This window comes from Stegodyphus dumicola, chromosome 2 (genome assembly GCF_044657685.1).
Source record: "Stegodyphus dumicola isolate Sdum_Otavi_A_Nest chromosome 2, ASM4465768v1".
Lineage (NCBI taxonomy): Eukaryota > Metazoa > Arthropoda > Arachnida > Araneae > Eresidae > Stegodyphus > Stegodyphus dumicola.
Genome location: NC_140769.1, coordinates 23,458,300 through 23,476,411, shown reverse-complemented (window position 1 = coordinate 23,476,411; position 18,112 = coordinate 23,458,300).

Sequence of the window (18,112 nt, the reverse complement as noted above, 5' to 3'; positions counted from 1 at the left end):
TTAAATTAATTTTAAAATTAAATTTATTAAAACATTAAAATTAAATTAAAAATTAAATTTAATTAATTGAATTAGAATTAAATTACTTTCAAATTCAAAAAATATTCTCTATTAAAATATTACACTGAGCTGTTTTTAAATAAATGTAAAGCTAACTTGCTTTGAGATATGGGCCTCATATCTCAAAGCAAGTTTCAATTTTGAACATTTAGCTAAAACTGATAACATATGTATATTCTATGCTTGCATTTGTACACATCTGATGTAAATTTTCGCATTTCACTGAAGCAAGAGGCAAGAAAGTTTGATGGTAAAGAACACTTGTTCACGTAGCCTAAGATAAAGCAAGCATAGCGCTAATTTTCTGGATGTGAAATAACAAACTTCGGAACTTTTTTTTCCCATAACAATTTGTGAAACTCTAATTTAAAAACACTGGAAAGCAATTGCTTGGTGTGATTGCTAAAATTTAAATAGGGTCTCATATCTTCACATTTTGCAATGAAAGGTATTTTGAAAAAAATCCACTTCTGTTCGAATGATATTAGAATATTGAAATCTGCAATCAAACTCAAAATGGAATTTTCTCAGGCTATCTTCAAAACTCTTAAGCTTCTCTTCATTTTCTGAAGGAAATGAGTTAAACGAGGGGAAATTAGACAAATCTTAGGTAGCTGTCCAGCAAGCAGAACATATTTTAATTTAAAACATTTGAAATGGCCCAGGAAAAACCTATATATCGAAGAATTTAAAAATACATTTTTTAATCTTATTTCCTTGCCTACTAATTTTTTTCTTTATTTTCGGCGGGCGGGATAGAATATCCAGGTGGGCAGGAGAATGCTGGTGGGGCCTTCGTTTGCCCAACCCTACTCCACTGGTATTTCCAGTATAGATTTCCAGTAAATGCGAGTCCACTGGTATTTCCAGTATATGGAAACGTTTCAAGGTGTTTAAAAAAAAGCATAAACTGCAGTGCATAATACCTACCAATAATAATCGGGAAAAAATATTTCAGATAAGTTCTAACTAAATTTACTTAAAAATACCACGAATAAATGAATGAAACAGTTTAGATACAGAGGGATTGTTACTTTCTTTCCTTAAATTTTCTATATTTATTCTGAACATTTTATTTTTAAATAAAGTCAAACAGAACAACATTTTCGATTTTAACGATAATACTTTCACACAGCCCATCTCCGTTTCATATTCTTATCATGCTCAGAGTTAGCCATAATTTAAAAGAAAATAAAATGTACCCGCAAGAAAAAATGTTGCTACAAACGTAAATTTAAGGGTAAACCTTAAAACAACGTTCCAATCTTTTGCAAAAACAGACTTGAGCGTGAAGAAGGTAACAAGATTATCAACAAGAAACACTACTGTAATGAATGTAAAAGGCTCTGTTATTCGTGAAGGATAAATAAGCCGGAAACAAAAATCCAACCACGCAACATATACGTGAAATGAGGGAAAAGAACAGAAAAATCCAAAAATGTTGGCTTCGGGATGTTTTCGCTTTCATGTGCGTGACTGGAAAGAAAAACGAACAGCACATAACTCTTGATAAAAGCAAAAACTTCAACAAACACAAGAAACAAAATAGCTTTAGGAATCAGTTGAGAACTTTACAAGTCATTGAGTTTATGCATTAACAACTATTATTTTATACAATTAGATTTTAATATCAAAATGTGTTTACGCTGAAAGTATTTGTGATTCAATAAAAAATAAACTGATAAGTTTTTAGACTCTGTTTTTAGTGTTCTTGTTTCTTCAAGGAGTCAAGTAGATTTTTAGAGAGTTTTTTTCTCCTGACAAAAAAGAAGTGTTTTGAAGTAGAAGAAATATATCAATTTTAAAGAAATGCTTCGAAGCTTTCGAAAATGTATTTTTATGAAGCTAGAGAAGCTGCGTTAAATCATCTTTAAAAAAGGGATACATCGAATTAATTTAAAACTAAATATTTGCTTTCTTGTAGAAGATGGAATAAGATTCAAGCAGTTAAAGTATTATAAACGAGGAAAAACAAATACATGTGAGGGTTTGTCATTTTAATATTTAGCTCAAATTATTTTTTCTATGAAAAGGAAATCTCTGAATTTATTTATATAAATACATTGTATCATGTTACAGCTTTCCATATGGAAGATCATTTAGGTCTACGTTTATTCCAAGAAACTTTATCTGAAACTTTGAAGCAACTACGTAATACTATCTTTTAATTCATGCTTAGAAAGAATGGAATCTTCCTGAGGCATGTTTTTTATATGTAATAAAAAATCTATTCATTATTCTTTTTTTATTAAATGCTTTTAAACTATGGTTCAGATTGCAGTATGCAAATTCATGAAAGACCATTTTATTTGACCAAAAGAATTTTTTGTTGGATATTTCGATAGCCGTCTTTTATTTTTATTACCTTGTACGAAGTATTGTAATCGGGAAAATTTTCGCGTGACATATTTCAACGAAAATATCCATTTTGACCGCTCTGGAATCTATTTGAAGGATATTTTTTCGTGACATCTGTAAGTACGGGAAGCATAATTCTTTTACTATTTTTTTTTTCTCAAAAAGGATTGTAAAGCGGATTTAAAATGGACCCAGAAAGTATTTATTTCATGACTTCTGTACGCAAGTACGTACGAATGTATGTATCTCACATAGCTCGAAAACGATTAGCCGTAGAAAGTTGAAATTTTGTATACGTGACTGTTATAATATCTAGTTGCGCACCTCCCCTTTTTTGTTGCAGTCGGTCGCCACCGGTTTAGTCGGCTTACCGCTCGCATACGCGGCTCGATGAGCTCTAGGTTTTATTCTTATATGTTGGTAAATTGTGCTTTTCTGCTTAAAAAGTTTAGAATTATGCTATTCTTTTGTTCCGGTTAAGGTTTTATGCCTTTAGTTAATCAACATGCAATAGTTGCAGAATTACCCGCAATTTAAAAGCTTAAGTAGCGCTAGGCCAAACAAGGTCGCCTTTTGATTAAATTTGAAGTTTTTAGTGGAATAATGAGTTAAGTTAATTGGTGCACCAACTTCAGTGCCATTTTTTCCAGTGGGACCGAAAGCTAACTTTCGATTTTGTGCATCGAAAATTTTATCCTACTCTCTGTCGGCCGACTAGTTTGTTTTGGCATAGAAACTCTAATTTTAATTATAAAAACTGTTTCCTTTTAACTGTTTTAATTGTATTTGGTATTTTAGCTCCTTTCTGTATCTCACAAATTTTAATGAAGTTGTTTTGAGTTTTTACGTATTTTTATCTTGCCACAAAGTGAGAACCAAATTGATTAAATGAGAAATAGATCTCTGATAAAATTCACGGAAATAAGTTTCAATGAAGTGCAGCAAAATATGTGTATAATTTAATTGAGTGTATGAAGATGTCACGTAGTGTTCACATTAGATTTCTTTATCAACGTATATGAATATAAATATCTATGAATACACGGTTGTCTATTGCAGTGCTTGAAACCTTGATTTCCGTAATCGTAAGTAATAGCTTAGGTAACTGTTAGGCACCGAAATTGTCAACAGTTATTACATAACTATGTTTATTTACCTAAACGTTAGGCAAATGAGCATACCCATAGCAATTATTGAATGAAAAGAACCAGGAGAGAGTTCAGCTGTAGAGGCTAATAGAAAGTTTATGGCTGAGCTTTAAAATAACTTCCTAAATTTCCTATAAATTCCTTATTCCTATACGCAGAGACTTAAAAGCATTTACTATGTGTTAATAACAACTTTTATTTTTATAGAAATAATTTCTCATATATAAGTTTCCCGTAAAACCTGATGATTTTCCACTCAAAATACGATACGTAACCTTCAAAATGCGATAAATCCAGAATAGCTATTTTATCAATATATTACATATTTCAATATGTTTTAACGATTATGTTTTATCTGTGAACTTTAAAAACGTTTGTACTTAAACTTTTCTGGCTTTTTTGAATTTTTTATTAATTTTAAGAAGTATGTGGTCCTTTTGTTCCGCTTATAGTGTTTGTATCTGCTTATAGTGCATTTTTATTGCTTTTTCAAAAAGGAATTTTAAAGAACTTTACTGCAATGGAAGGACTTTTCATGCCGGTTTTTATAATCGTAAGTTTCCTTCTTTGTACGGCCTTTAAAATTATACGCACTATTTTACTGCACTGATCTGCTCTGAAAAATCTGATATGTACACTACATGACTTCATTGTACGTCATATTACATTATACGCCTTTTTTGCGGCATTTCATTTAAACTCATATCCTCGAATTTCGTTAGAGATATAATTCTCATAAAATCAATTCAGTTCTCACTTCGATTTAAAGCAAAAATACACGAAGATGCAAACCCTCTTCATTAGTTAAAACTTACATTTAAAATTAGAGTTGTGTGCCAAAAACAAGCAATTCGACAACGTGCAAGAAGACCAAGATGATTTTTTCTCTTAGTGCAAAGAAGCGAAAACAAATTTTCGATGCACAAAATTGAAAATTAACTTTTGTCCCCACTGGGAAAATAAACACTTAAGTTGGGGCATCACCTTCTAATAATTTTAAATATAAATAAATGGCGGCTTCTTTAGACTTAGCGCCACTTAAACTTTTAAATTGCTGATAATTCTATAACTGTTGCATTTAGATTAACTAAAGGCATAAAATACTTTAACCGGAACATAAAAGCAACACAATTCAATCATTTTTAAGCAAAAGATTCAAAATTTATCAACCTACAAGAAAAAAAAATTCTGAGCTCACCGAATCAAAGGAAATCAGAAGAGGATTGAAATATATATATATATATATATATATACGTATGTCAGATTTGTAATGCGTGGTCATGCTGGTTGAGTGGAAAGGCGAACAGCCGACGCCGACACAAATGAATTTTGAAGAGGTCCCAGTCTTTAGTTTCACGCATTTAAAACTATCTTAGTAGATATTTATTCAATCAAAATGAATTGCGATAATTTCTTATATAGTGTGCAGAGATTAATGGGGATATGACGTCATTTGAGAATAAGATATAGATAGACAGGCAGAGTAACAGAGCGTTGATAGCGTGGGAAGAGCTAGGAAAGGAATGACGTGAGTGAATGAATTTCTTGTGAGCGGTATCTATACCGAGTAGATGCGGAAATTACTCTAAGCTATGATTGGTTAATTTTTGGTTTTAGTTACATTTTTCAAGCAGTGTTATATAACATGGAAAGATCTCGAATTTGGGAAAACGGATGAATTTAGGGGAACAGAACCAAATGTAGAATAGTTAATTTTGAGGTCGCCAATTATTTTTAAAGCAGCCATTGTATTTTGTTATATCTTACATATATATATATATGATGAGACTGATTACAACGAAAAAGGTACATTACTACATACCCATATACAAAATTTCAACGTTCTACGGCTACTCGCTTTTGTAACTTCGGAATATATGCCACACAGTAACATTAACACGCATTCAAGAGAGATTTTTTCGTGACATCTGTACATATGTATGCGAACTACATACATATGCACAGATGTCACGAAAAAATTTCTCTTGAATGCGTGTTAAATCCATTTTCCAATCTAATATGCAAACAAATAGTCCTCTGCTCTCTCCGTATGTACAGATGTTACGAAAAAAATTATTAAAATCGAGAGAGACCAAAATGTTTCGTGATTACCAATACTTCCTATACTTCGTGCAAGGAAGTAAAAAGGGTTATTTATTAGATGATTAGATGACAATCAAACAACCAATAAAACTAAAACCGTTTAAATGGTATAATTTTGAAAATACATTAAGTGCTAAATTTTAATAAAACATTTGTAATAACGTCATTTTTTAGAATCGTCAAATACCAGAATGGAATCTTTTAGTGCAAAGAAGCGAAAACATATCCTCGAAATATATGCCACACAGTAGCATTGATTCTACTATTAGTTTTTATGTCATTTAATAAAAGGTATATGTGAAAAATAAAGTTTGACATTTCTCAATAATAATCATAATTTAACTTCAAAACTTCATGCTCTTCAAGTGGTTCCTTTTCAATAGATGTCTTAAAAACAAGTAACTGAAATAAATTTGAATGCACATGCTCTGAAAATAGGGAGTAAAATCTGCTTTTGAGTAATATAATTAGTTACTTTCTATTTATTAACGGTTATAAAAACGGATTTATTAATACTAATAAAAGCTAATTTATATATGCTGACGAATTCTATACTTTAAAAGATATTCAAGGAAATTATTACCTTTTATAATATCACGAAATTAGCGAGTTTTACGCCATAAATAAAAATTCTATGGTTATAAAATTATGGCACTATACCAAGCGTCTCTATAATGAGTTCTTTGTTACATTTTGAAGGAGCCACTAATACACTCATATGACAATGCATTTAAAAATTACTTTCCATTTTAATAATTGCTTTACGACGGTAAGCCATCTTCCTCTTATTCTTAGCATAATTGCTGCTAGCAACCATTAACGATTTTTGAAACTACGTTTATGAAAAGCAATTTACTCTCTTTGTGATTTTAAGTGAAAACTGTACTTTAGAACGTGGAAATGTCTGCCCACGTGGGAGCTATTTAAAAGAACTCTTACATTCTTTCAGGAATTACTTTTAAAAGCTGCTGCGACGTTTCCAGGGTGACATGCAATTATTGATGTAATTGAGAAACTTTTCTGCTTCGTGAAAATGTTTCTGGTTGTTTTCTTTAAACTTCCCCGTCTAAATGTACAGCCATTAGTAATATACTCTTTGCATCTGTTTCGAGTTTCAAAGTTTGATTTCCGTTTTTATAATGCGGATACATTTTACTAAATTTTTAAATTATACAGAGAATAATAGAAATATTATTTCTGTCCTTAATTTTGAGAATTAAATATGTAGAATCAATAACATGAGGATGAGATCTGATCTATAATACGATATAAATTAATATTCTGCCACATATTTAAACAAATCTTTTAACTGAATCCTAATCAGTAGATGTAGACTTAGTTCAGTTGTCTCCATGAATAATAATAAATAACTGCCTTTTCGGTGCCTGCTACGTTTGGTCGTTGAAAATAATATTAAAGAATCGTTAATTTTCAACATATATTAAAGAAAGGACATTCGGGCATGTATAGCATAACTTCCAAATTCCTGAATACATACCTACCATTATGCCCGACTTAATAGACTTAAAATATAATGAAAATACAATTTACATCAAAATTGTGTTTAATGCTCCTAAATATGGTAATTATTTATTAGATAATTTCCATATCTGAGCAAAGAACTTAAAATCTATCTATCTTTTTAGGATGAATGATTTCGTGTAAGACTTTCTGGAAGAGACTAATTTTATTCATGTTGCAAACGTCAAAACACGAAAACCTTATTAGATGCTTGTTTAATAAAGTAAATATACTCGATAAAGTATTGGAGTATGTATTTATGTATCCTCCCCAAGATAACGATTTAGTCAGTGAGCAAAAGTCTTATTTCATCTTCTGTAGCAAACATTGAAATTCTTTCTCAAAATCATTTTCTAAATCTAATCCAAATATTTCTATCATTCGATAGAAATAGGATATTATTGGGAAAGAAAAATGCAGATTCCAGAAGGCATCCTAATATTTCCCATCTATCTTCGCATAGCGACGTCTTCACATTCCCATACACTGAACTTCTACATTCTACTCATATTCTCTAGAATAAATAATCCTGCTAAAACATATTCTCATTATCCTTTCTTTTTATCTTTTATGCATATCAAACTGATGTGGTCTTCGTATTTCCTGGCCGTACAATGCTGATAATTATAAATCACTAAATAATATTTTCCGTTCTTAGTAGACAGGAGTTAAATAAGCTTAGTCTGAGAACTTGTTTACATATTTTAAAAGCTTAAACAGCTTTTACATCACAAAATAAATAATTACACTAGTGATTTTTCACTTGAATATCGAAATTAATATCACAATTTACTTAACTATCAAACTTTGAATATGCTACTTACTTGATATTTTGCATACCAGCTTAGTGCAAAATACAACACTTGCAGATTAAATATTAATTAAGCCAATTTTCCATGGAAGGAGCATGGTAAGAGGGGAGTATGGAAAGAGGTGGCACGGAAGGAGAGGCGTCCGATATCCATGTCCAGGTGTCCAAGGTAGCCATTCCATTGACGGAAGACGCGAGCACTGTACCTTTACCATAGGGTGAATCAGTTCAGCACCGCGCCCCCCAAGATCTAGAGTAGCCAAAGAGGCCACATGAGAGCTGCGCACAGAGAGACCAAGCCCAACGCCGGATCCACCCAGGGCAGTTCAACGAACCAAAGGCCCATAGGGGACCCACACCCCGTCGCCCAGGCGTCAGATTTATAAAAGAAATATTTACATGGCCAAACAAGGGCATAGAGAGATACAATTAAGTACATTAATAATATATCAAGGATTGTACAAATTTAACAATAAGAGGTAAAGATTACAAGATTACAAGATAAAGCAAGTTACAGGAAAATGAGTACAGAACACAGAGGGCGTGTTATAAGTTAAGGGCATCACGATAAGACAGAATAGGCCTATTACTGGTTAATGACATCACAATAATACTAAATCTGAATCAAAATTAAATATATTAAATAGGCCAGAGTACATTAGGGAGGATAAAAGTAATGGCATGGGTACATAACAAATACAAATCAAAGATATGAGTGCATGTGAGTGATAGAAATATGAGTAAGTATAAGGGCAGTACACTATAAATGCGTTACCAATTCAGTATAGAACAATTCAGTATATGAGAATGCAGTTAATATTAATCAGCACATAACCGATACAACACAAAAAATAAATAAATAAATAAATAATATAAAAAGTCAGTATAAATCAGGTAATACAAAGTCAATGCGTAATAAATAGAATCAGAATGGATCAGCTCTTAACCAATACGAATAATATAAATATAAATAGTACACTACAAATGACAATATGCAATAGATAACAGATAAATCAAATTCAATGCTGTAGAAATGCAATCAAGATAAAACCGCACAGAACAAATACGAATAAAATAAATACAAATGCATTATAAATTCAGTATAGAACAAGTAATACAAATATAATAAGTGATACAAATTCAGTGCATAATTAATCTAATCAAGATGAACTCATATAAATGCAAAATATAACAGGTAATGTAAATTCAGCGCAGATGCGATACAAATTTAGTATATGAGAGGTAATACAATTCAGTATGTAATAAATGCAACCAAGATGAATCAGCATATATCCAGTATGAATAATATAAATAGAAAAATAAGGGTAGTACACTACAAATGTAGTACAGATACAGTGTATAACAATGTGATCAATAGAATTCAGCACATAACAAATACTGTGAATAGAAATATATACAGATTCAGTATATAATAGACAATACAAAGTCAGTGCATAATATATGCAATCAGAAATCAGCACATTATAAAAATGAAGAATATAATATGAGGATAAGGGCAGGACACGACAAATGCATTAGTAATTCAGTATGTAACAATGCAATCTATATAAATCAGCACATAAGAAATACAAATACTATTAAATATGAATGCAACACAAATTCAGTACAGAACAGATGCATATATTATGAACCATTACTTAACTAATACAGATGATATAAATATTAGTACAAATGCAATATTTGAATATGAGTGCAATATAATTCTATATGCTATTAAATATGCTATTATAATATGCTATTAAATATAAATGCAACACTAATTATTGAAGATAAATGCAACACAAATATGAATGCAACACAAAAATTATAATATGCTGTTAAATATGAATGCAACACAAATTCAGTACAGAACAGATGCATTTATGATGAACCAGTACTTAACTAATACAAATGATATAAATATGAGTACAAATGCAATACAGAAGAAACTGCAAATTAAGTATGCAGTAAATAATATGTGCAAGTAATAGAAATCACAGATAAATTGTGTTACATAGTGCAGCATAATTCGTATTACTAACAGTATTGAAACAACACTAGACAATAAATGACAACATACTAATTCAAAATGCAAAGGATATGGTAACAATACAGCTAAATTAATTGATAAATGCAGTAAATGAAACAATTTGACATATAATATAGAAGGTGTAGGAACAGCAAGTAATTAGACAGGTTGACATAAGTCGGTACCAAGATGCATAAGTTTTGACATGATGGCAGTCAGTTTCCGAACAAGATGACTTGTTTGATTAAAAACTTACTAAAAGCCTGCTGATGTTGATCAGGAAAAGGGATATGCAGTTCTCGTGTAAGTTCACAAGAGGATACATAATGCTCAGGCGTACCCGCCTGGCCATAAACACATTGATCAGTTGATGTGATGTTAAAGCGGACAAAATAAACGGGAAAAGGCCCGTGACCTGTGACATATCTTACCAATTGTGAATTGGCAAGAAGACGAGTCTCATCAACATAGCCCAGGTGATAATGCGCTCTGCGGCCAGTATCCTCTGCATCCCAGAGGACCTGCCATTGCATAACTGACTGTAGGTGCAGTTTCCGAAGAAAATGTGATATGAGCCAAGCTAAAGGAGAATTAATAGCATCATCGTTCATGGCCGCTTGCTTAGTTAATTCATCAGCAAGTTCATTTTCAATTGTGCCCATATGATCACGTGTCCAAAACATTTGAATATTAAGGTGAGCACCTAATCGAAGTAGTTCTTGAAGTTGCGAAATTATTATTGATGGATGCACAGGATTCATTGCAGCAGCCAAGACCGACTGACTGTCCGTTACAATGCAGCAGTTCAATATTTGATGTTCCAGAATATATTTAGTGGCATTGACGATGGCAAAGGCCTCTCCCTGGAACACGCTGTTATGTCCATGGAGATGTGCTTTCCATTGATGCAATAAAGTGCCATGGTGAAAAACTGCAAAAGCACAACCAGTATTATCTTCTATTTTTGACCCATCAGTGTAAATGTAATAATCACCATTAGGCAGTTGTGTAGATTCACGTAATGTTACATGAACACCAAGTCCATAAGCAGCTGGATGGAGACGTAGTCGATTGTAGGGTCGTTCATAATCTTCAGGAGAATAATGTTCGCCATAGAAGGTGACCTGTTGATTTAGCAATTTAAGTAGTTGTCGTGCTCCCTCCTGTTCCGTTCGGAGATGGAGAGGCAGAAGACCAGTTATTACTTGTAGGGCACTAGTTGAAGTCATTCGAAAGGCTTTAGATATATTGAGAAGAAAAGAACGTTGGATTGATTGGAGAGATCTTACTTTACGGCCCTGCATTGGTTGACTCCAAACAGCTGCCCCATAGGTCACAATGGGGACAATAACCGTTTGGTACAGAAGTTTCTGTATATGGGGGTTAAGCCCCCACTGAAAACCACTCATCTGTCGGAGCCTATATGCTATGTTATAAGTTTTCTTTTTAGTGTGCAAAAGATGTTGAGCCCAGTTCAATTTATCGTCAAAGACGATGCCAAAGTATTTTAACTGACGAACAATCTTTATTCTTTTATTATTAATATCGATGCGGGGTCGACGTGCCAGAGATATACCCTTTTTCGGGATCAGGAGTATAAAAGATTTATCTTCAGAAATCTGTAGATTTATATTTAGACATAGTGTAGAAAAAAGGTTGCACGTTTCTTGAGCATGGCGTTGAAGCTCTTCTCTTGTTTTGCCACGGACAATAAAAGCGACATCGTCGGCATAGGCATAAGTAGATGTATGTGCAGGCCATTGTGCAGCTAGAATTTGATTGAAAGTGAGGGTCCATAAGTCAGGTCCCGCACAGGAGCCCTGTGGACAACCTCGATTCTGCATCGGACAAACGATGGACTTGACCATTATTATGGACAAAAATAAGAGAGCGTTCCGACAAATAATTGCTGAAGGTCTGGAAGAGATTAACAGGGCACTTGGCTTGTTGCAAGGCTTGAATAATGGCCGGCCACCACAAGGTATCGAAGGCGCACTTCAAGTCGACACTGATAAAGGCCGTGTGGTAGCCAGCCAGTTTATTCGTATATATGGCATCGGTAACATCCTTCAGAGCATGCAATGTGGTCTTACCAACACGAAACCCGTACTGTCGATCGGAAAGAAAATTGGTGTTATGAAGATGATGTTTAAGGCGTTGTACTATTAGCCGTTCAAACACCTTGCCCATAGCAGACAAAAGGCAAATAGGACGGTATGATGTTGAGAGACGGGCATCCCTGTTCTTCTTCAAAAAGAGAATAACTTGACCAACCTTAAATTCAGGTGGAAACGTACCAGTGCGGAAAAGTTTGTTAAAGAAGTCACGGAAGAAGGATAAATTAGATAGTATAATAACTTTAATAATGCCATAATCCACACCATCCAATCCAGGTGCTTTCTTCTTTGGAAGATGATTAACTACATAAGAGATTTCTGAAAGCGTGAAGTCAGGATCTGGTGTATTATTAGGAGGAGATGTATTCCGGCGAATGTCAGCTTGAAGATGTGTATCTGCTGAAGCATCATCCATTGGGAAAATGTCATCCAGAAGGTTATAAATCATTTCCTCCGTAGAGCAGATCGTGGGTGAGGCTTGTGATGGTGGAGGAAAATGCAAAACCGCAGGTTTGAATAATTTATCCGATGCTAACTTATGATGTAAACCATAAGTTTCGGTATTATTGGTGCAAAAATCACGCCAAGATTGAAGCTTAGCCTGTAGAATCATTTTTTTATATCGGGCGCGTTCGCGCCGGTAAAATTCTAATAGTCGGTCTGAGGTGCCGAGACCTCGCAATTGCTTGAGCTTCCGTCTCAAAGATCTGCATTTCTGCTGTTGTTGTCCTAAGGAAGTGTTCCACCAGGTAATTGATTGCAATTTCTTTGTATGTCGTTGCGGCAAAAAATCATTACAAATTGCCTGTATCGATGTCATTAGATGGACTGTGAATTCATTCAACTCCGTTGACGTCGTGCAACGATGCAAATGTGGAACTAAATTGCGAAGACATGCAGTAACACGACGACGAAAGACAGCAATTTTATGCCCAGGCAGCCGATAGCGACGGACAATAGATGTACTGGTTGTATGCTCTAATTGAAAGAGAATATACTTATGATCTGATAGGCCACTGATATCATCAACCGTCCAATTTGTACATAGACAGCTGTTGGAGGCGTGGATATAGTGAGCTCAGGCCATCCATATGTAGAAGCTTGTTCAAAGGTCGGAGGAGCATCAATAGTATTATGAAGGACTAGGTTATTTGAGTTAAGAAAATCCTCTAGAAGACGACCTCTAACATCTGTTTGAGGATAACCCCATATTGTACTATGGGCATTAAAATCGCCCGCTATAATATTATGTGGCACTGGATAATGTTGCCGGATATATTCTAGAAATAGAAGTGCTGATTCCAATGACGCTGTTGGTGGAGAATAAATGGAATAAAGGATAAATTTAATATCAATTAATTCCAGTAATATAGCCACATGGTCGATCAGTCTTGAGAACAAGTGGAGACCATAAGGGATTAAGAATTACGATTGCTGCTCTAGGAGGCTCTGCCTTATTTACATGCTGATATATCGACCATCGTAGTGGAAAGCCCGCAATCTTACCATACCTCGTGTAGGGTTCTTGAACAACTAATATATCGGCTTTAGCATTAACTGCGTAATCAACAGCATGTGCAGTAGCAGCACGAGATTTTTGTAAATTGATCTGGATAAAATTAATACGTTCAAGAGCTGGAGTAAAATCTAGATTCATGGCAGAACTTCTGACACCAGAAGGAGTAGAGGAATTAGCATTACTGTGTGAAAGCAGTGTATTAGAAATTGTAGAAGAAGAGCTGGTAGAAGTACTTCTAGTATTGGGTGATACTTCGAATGTATTCTGCTGTGCGTTGATATGATGGACATTCTGAAGCATAGGTAGGGTGTCGGTAGTCATACAAGGTGCCATGATGGTGGTTGCTGTCTCGACAGTTGATACACTCCGGTAGTTCGGCGTGACAGTCTTTGAGACTGTGGGGGCCAGCGCAATAGGCACAGAACACGGTTGGTGATGTACAGCGCCCCTGCGTGTGCCCATATTGCTGGCACTTGTAACATCTGAGGATGCCCAGAAATTCCGAGATGGGAAGTGCATTCCAACCGAAGAAGATCTTTCGAACTGCGATGACTGCCTGGAAAGTGCTGGAGTCACATTCGACAATCCAGCGTACTCTTTTAGGGGTACGTTCTTTAAGTTTAAACAAAGGTCGGATTCCATTGTTTTGTATACGAGCAGCTGCACTTAATTCAGCTATCAAATCGTCAGATGAAAGACCTTCAGGAACGTTTCGAATCACACACCTGGGCTTACGACGCTGGCGACGTGTTACAGCAATGTCCAGATTTGTATCTTGAAGTTTATGTTCAAGGCGAAAAATGTCAGATGGAGATCGACAAAAGACTTCTAAACCACCTTGAGGAAGAGAAGAAATACATTGGACAGCAACTTGAAGCTTATTAAGCGGTGCGTGAACCTGTAGGTCCTGACGCAGTTGAGCAGCTGTTCTCTTTGATTTGGATTTTATTATAATGCTAGGTTGTACTGGCTGTCGAACCACTTCTGCAAAAGTAAAAGGTGATTGGGCTGAAGAGACAGAAGATGATGCAGGTGCTACAGTCGAGGCAGAAGCCAAAGATTTAACAGGCGTGAGAACAGTGGAATCGTGTGTAGTTGCAATAGGCAGAGGTTGTTGATGCAGAAGTTCACAACACACTAAAGTAGAAGTATTTACTTCCGCGTCAGCTGTAGTCGGCGGAGGTATGTAATCCAGACCCTGTAAGGCAAGCTCTTTGAGAGCGTCTAAAGACCGGGTCAATTTATCTCGTAATTCAGATCGTAGAATATGCTTACCACTTCGGAATGTAGTAGCAATAGAGTGTATACAAGTGTACAATAGATTAACTTTATCACTATACAATTGTTCGGTAGTAATCAGTTCAATTGGGTCAAAGTCCTCAATAGGTACTGTGTCTACATGTGCAACAGATGATCGTGACATTGTTACACATATAAATCAAAATCTATATATATCGCATATAAATAAAAATCTATATATATCACTTATAACACAAAGTATATAAGAACTCAAGCAAAAGTAAAAGAAAACTATGATGTTAAGCACCGTTACAACGATATAAAACAATAAAGTCTAATAAAAACAATTAAATGACATAAGAAATACAGTTCATAAGGAATAATATAAAACAGTCAAAAAGTCAATAAATATGCTGAAAACACTATTTTTATCAATATAAATGATAGAAAACAAGATTTCGACAAAAAGTTCTGCGTCTCGACAATGTTCAAATATTGACAAAAATGAAGTGCCAAAAGGACAAACCCTTTGGAGCTAACATAAATTAAAAGTAGAGTTAAGCCTAGTATACAGGGTGCAAGGTAAATCAGAAGTAGACATAAATATAAAATTTATGACCTAACTCGTTAAATATCAATGATACAGTTATCAGGTTCAATGTTCCGTCTTACTTTCTTTGGGAACATGCACAGACCTGACTCGGAACAGGGAGCTTACTAAAGCTATGTTCAATAACTGTGGGAAGTAGACAAGATACACAGGAAGGGTATACGAAAGCCTTTATTTTTCACTCTTTACAATAATTTCCGTACTTCGGAATACAGAGACCAACTACTTGTGGTCTGAACGTAAGAATATAAAAATATAACTAAACTCTAACTTAAATTTGGAATAATAAACGTGGAAGATTGGCCTTATATTAACAGGAAGCCGTATGTAGTACAGAGAACTGTTAACACTACAATAGGTTTAAAATTATCAAGAGGATTAAACCTCTGGCCTGGAAGGCAACCAGCAACCGAGTAAAACTTCTAAGGCAAGCGGCCTGCTTCGACTAACTCCTTCCTCTCTCTCGCTTGGTAAAAAGCCACAACTTAAGTACTTGGCGTTCGCCAGACAAATTTTGCATAAATAAGTTAACGCTTTTAATTCTGGCCGGAAGTAGAAAATAAGAAGTGATAGTAAAGATTTAAAATAAAATAAACGTTAGTAAAACTTAAGATCCTTACACAGTAATATAAATATTATACAAAGAAAGAAATTCCAATTTTGATCATTTTGATGAAAACCATGTAAAATCAACATAATTAGGTGCTGAGAAATTAATTTTTAAAAAACAATTGACCAATTTCTGGACTTTGAAAAATTCCATCGAAAAAGTTAGGCCTACCTCGGTGCCACGTGTTTGGCCGGCGGGAACCTTCCGTAGGGAGGCGGCATTCGGCTTTAGGAAAATATCCCATTAAGAAATATCCTGACGCAATGGTTTAGTAAGAGGACCTATTCGAATGGCTACCTCCATTTTCAACAATCACAGTTTAACTTTTTGTTACATTTCGGATTTCAAATTAAGAAAAAAAAGTGTGAAAGCTTTCAGATTTTGTTTTATTCTCAAAGGGAAGTTCTCTTAACGTTTCGTGTATTATCTTTATTTATTAAATATCATATTCTTCGCACTTAAACCTCATACTATTCAATTCAACAGCAATATCACAAAGTATTTAAAAATGGCATATCTTTATAATTTCCGATACACAGTCTCGCACGCTGGAGATAAAAATATTTTATTCCCTACAGTGTTGCCATTGCTCGATTTAAAATCGTTTAGTTTGTCAATCAAAAATTTGTTAAATTTTTCAAAGTATGAAATAGATAATAAAACAAATTCCAAATTCGGGCTTTCAGATGCCCATGTTCGGGTGGAGGAATGTTTAAAATTTGGTGGCTCTAGGTACCGTCGTTTTTTCACAATGCGAGAGACATACACACATTTATGCAGATTCTACTTTATTTAATTTCTTTAAATATAATGCAGGGCGCTAATATTTGGTGGCAACAATTAGAAACGTGATTCGGCAATAATAGTGAAACGTCATCGTTTCGAGACTAATATCCCTTCTGGGCTACCACCCCTTTGCACTAATAAATTAGACAACCGAAAGAAAACTGAAACTATTTTTAGAATTTTTAACGTTTTGGTTCGTTTGTTTGATTATTCTAAAGCACGCGAAGTCTAAGAGAAGGAATGCCTTATTGGACGTCTTTCTAAGGAGAACATGCTCGTATACATGTTACACATGGGAAAACTACGAAAACCTCCATACAGCCAGCCCGTTTACAGGTACTCGAACACTAGATCGAACTACCAATGTTCAGCAACTTTACTACTCTCGCCGTTGGGTTGGCCTGCAATTTCTAATGACTGATATTAAATGGATATGCTTTGTTGCATGTTTTTCAGACACCCAAAGATTTAAATATCGGAATTTGGTTATTTGTGATAAGGAAAACATTATTAATTACTCTAAATCCCCTGTAAACTGGTAGCTTGTATCTTTTCTAAAATTAAACTTTTAATGTGGCAAGGACATTTAAACTGTCTTTTAGAGCTCACACAGTTTCTTTATTTCAATTTCTTTGTTTATTTATTTGTTCATTAATTATACGATGCAGTTTGGTATTTTCAATGACAAATAGAGAGATTTTTTTTCAGTTTTCGAAAACAAAATAGCGAGATTATGTGATTTACAACGCTTCGTAAAATTTTAAATCTCGTTAAGTTGTGCGAGCTCAGATAACTAACTACATACGATTTTTCCAATCTTTCCAATTAACGAAATTTTCTAGAATGTAGAAATCACTTTGGAAAATGTGAAAGGATTAGTTGGCTAACTCAGCAGCTTAATTGAAGGAAAGAATCGAAGAAAAGGATCGCATTCGAAACACAAATTTCCCTAGACGTCCATCTAATTAATCAAAGATCTCATTAAGGAAGAAGCAAGACAGGCGACAAGACGCAGCTAAAGACTCTTGCATAAAATCAGACGCAAAATTTTACAAACTCTAAGAAAGATGAAACTGAAACAAGGTAATCTCTAGAGGCACAGCATCTTAATACATGTGAAATGCAATAAGAAGGAAGAATAATGAAGAAGAATGTTTTCAAACGAGATTTATACAGGTGTTGAGTTTAATAAATGCTTAAA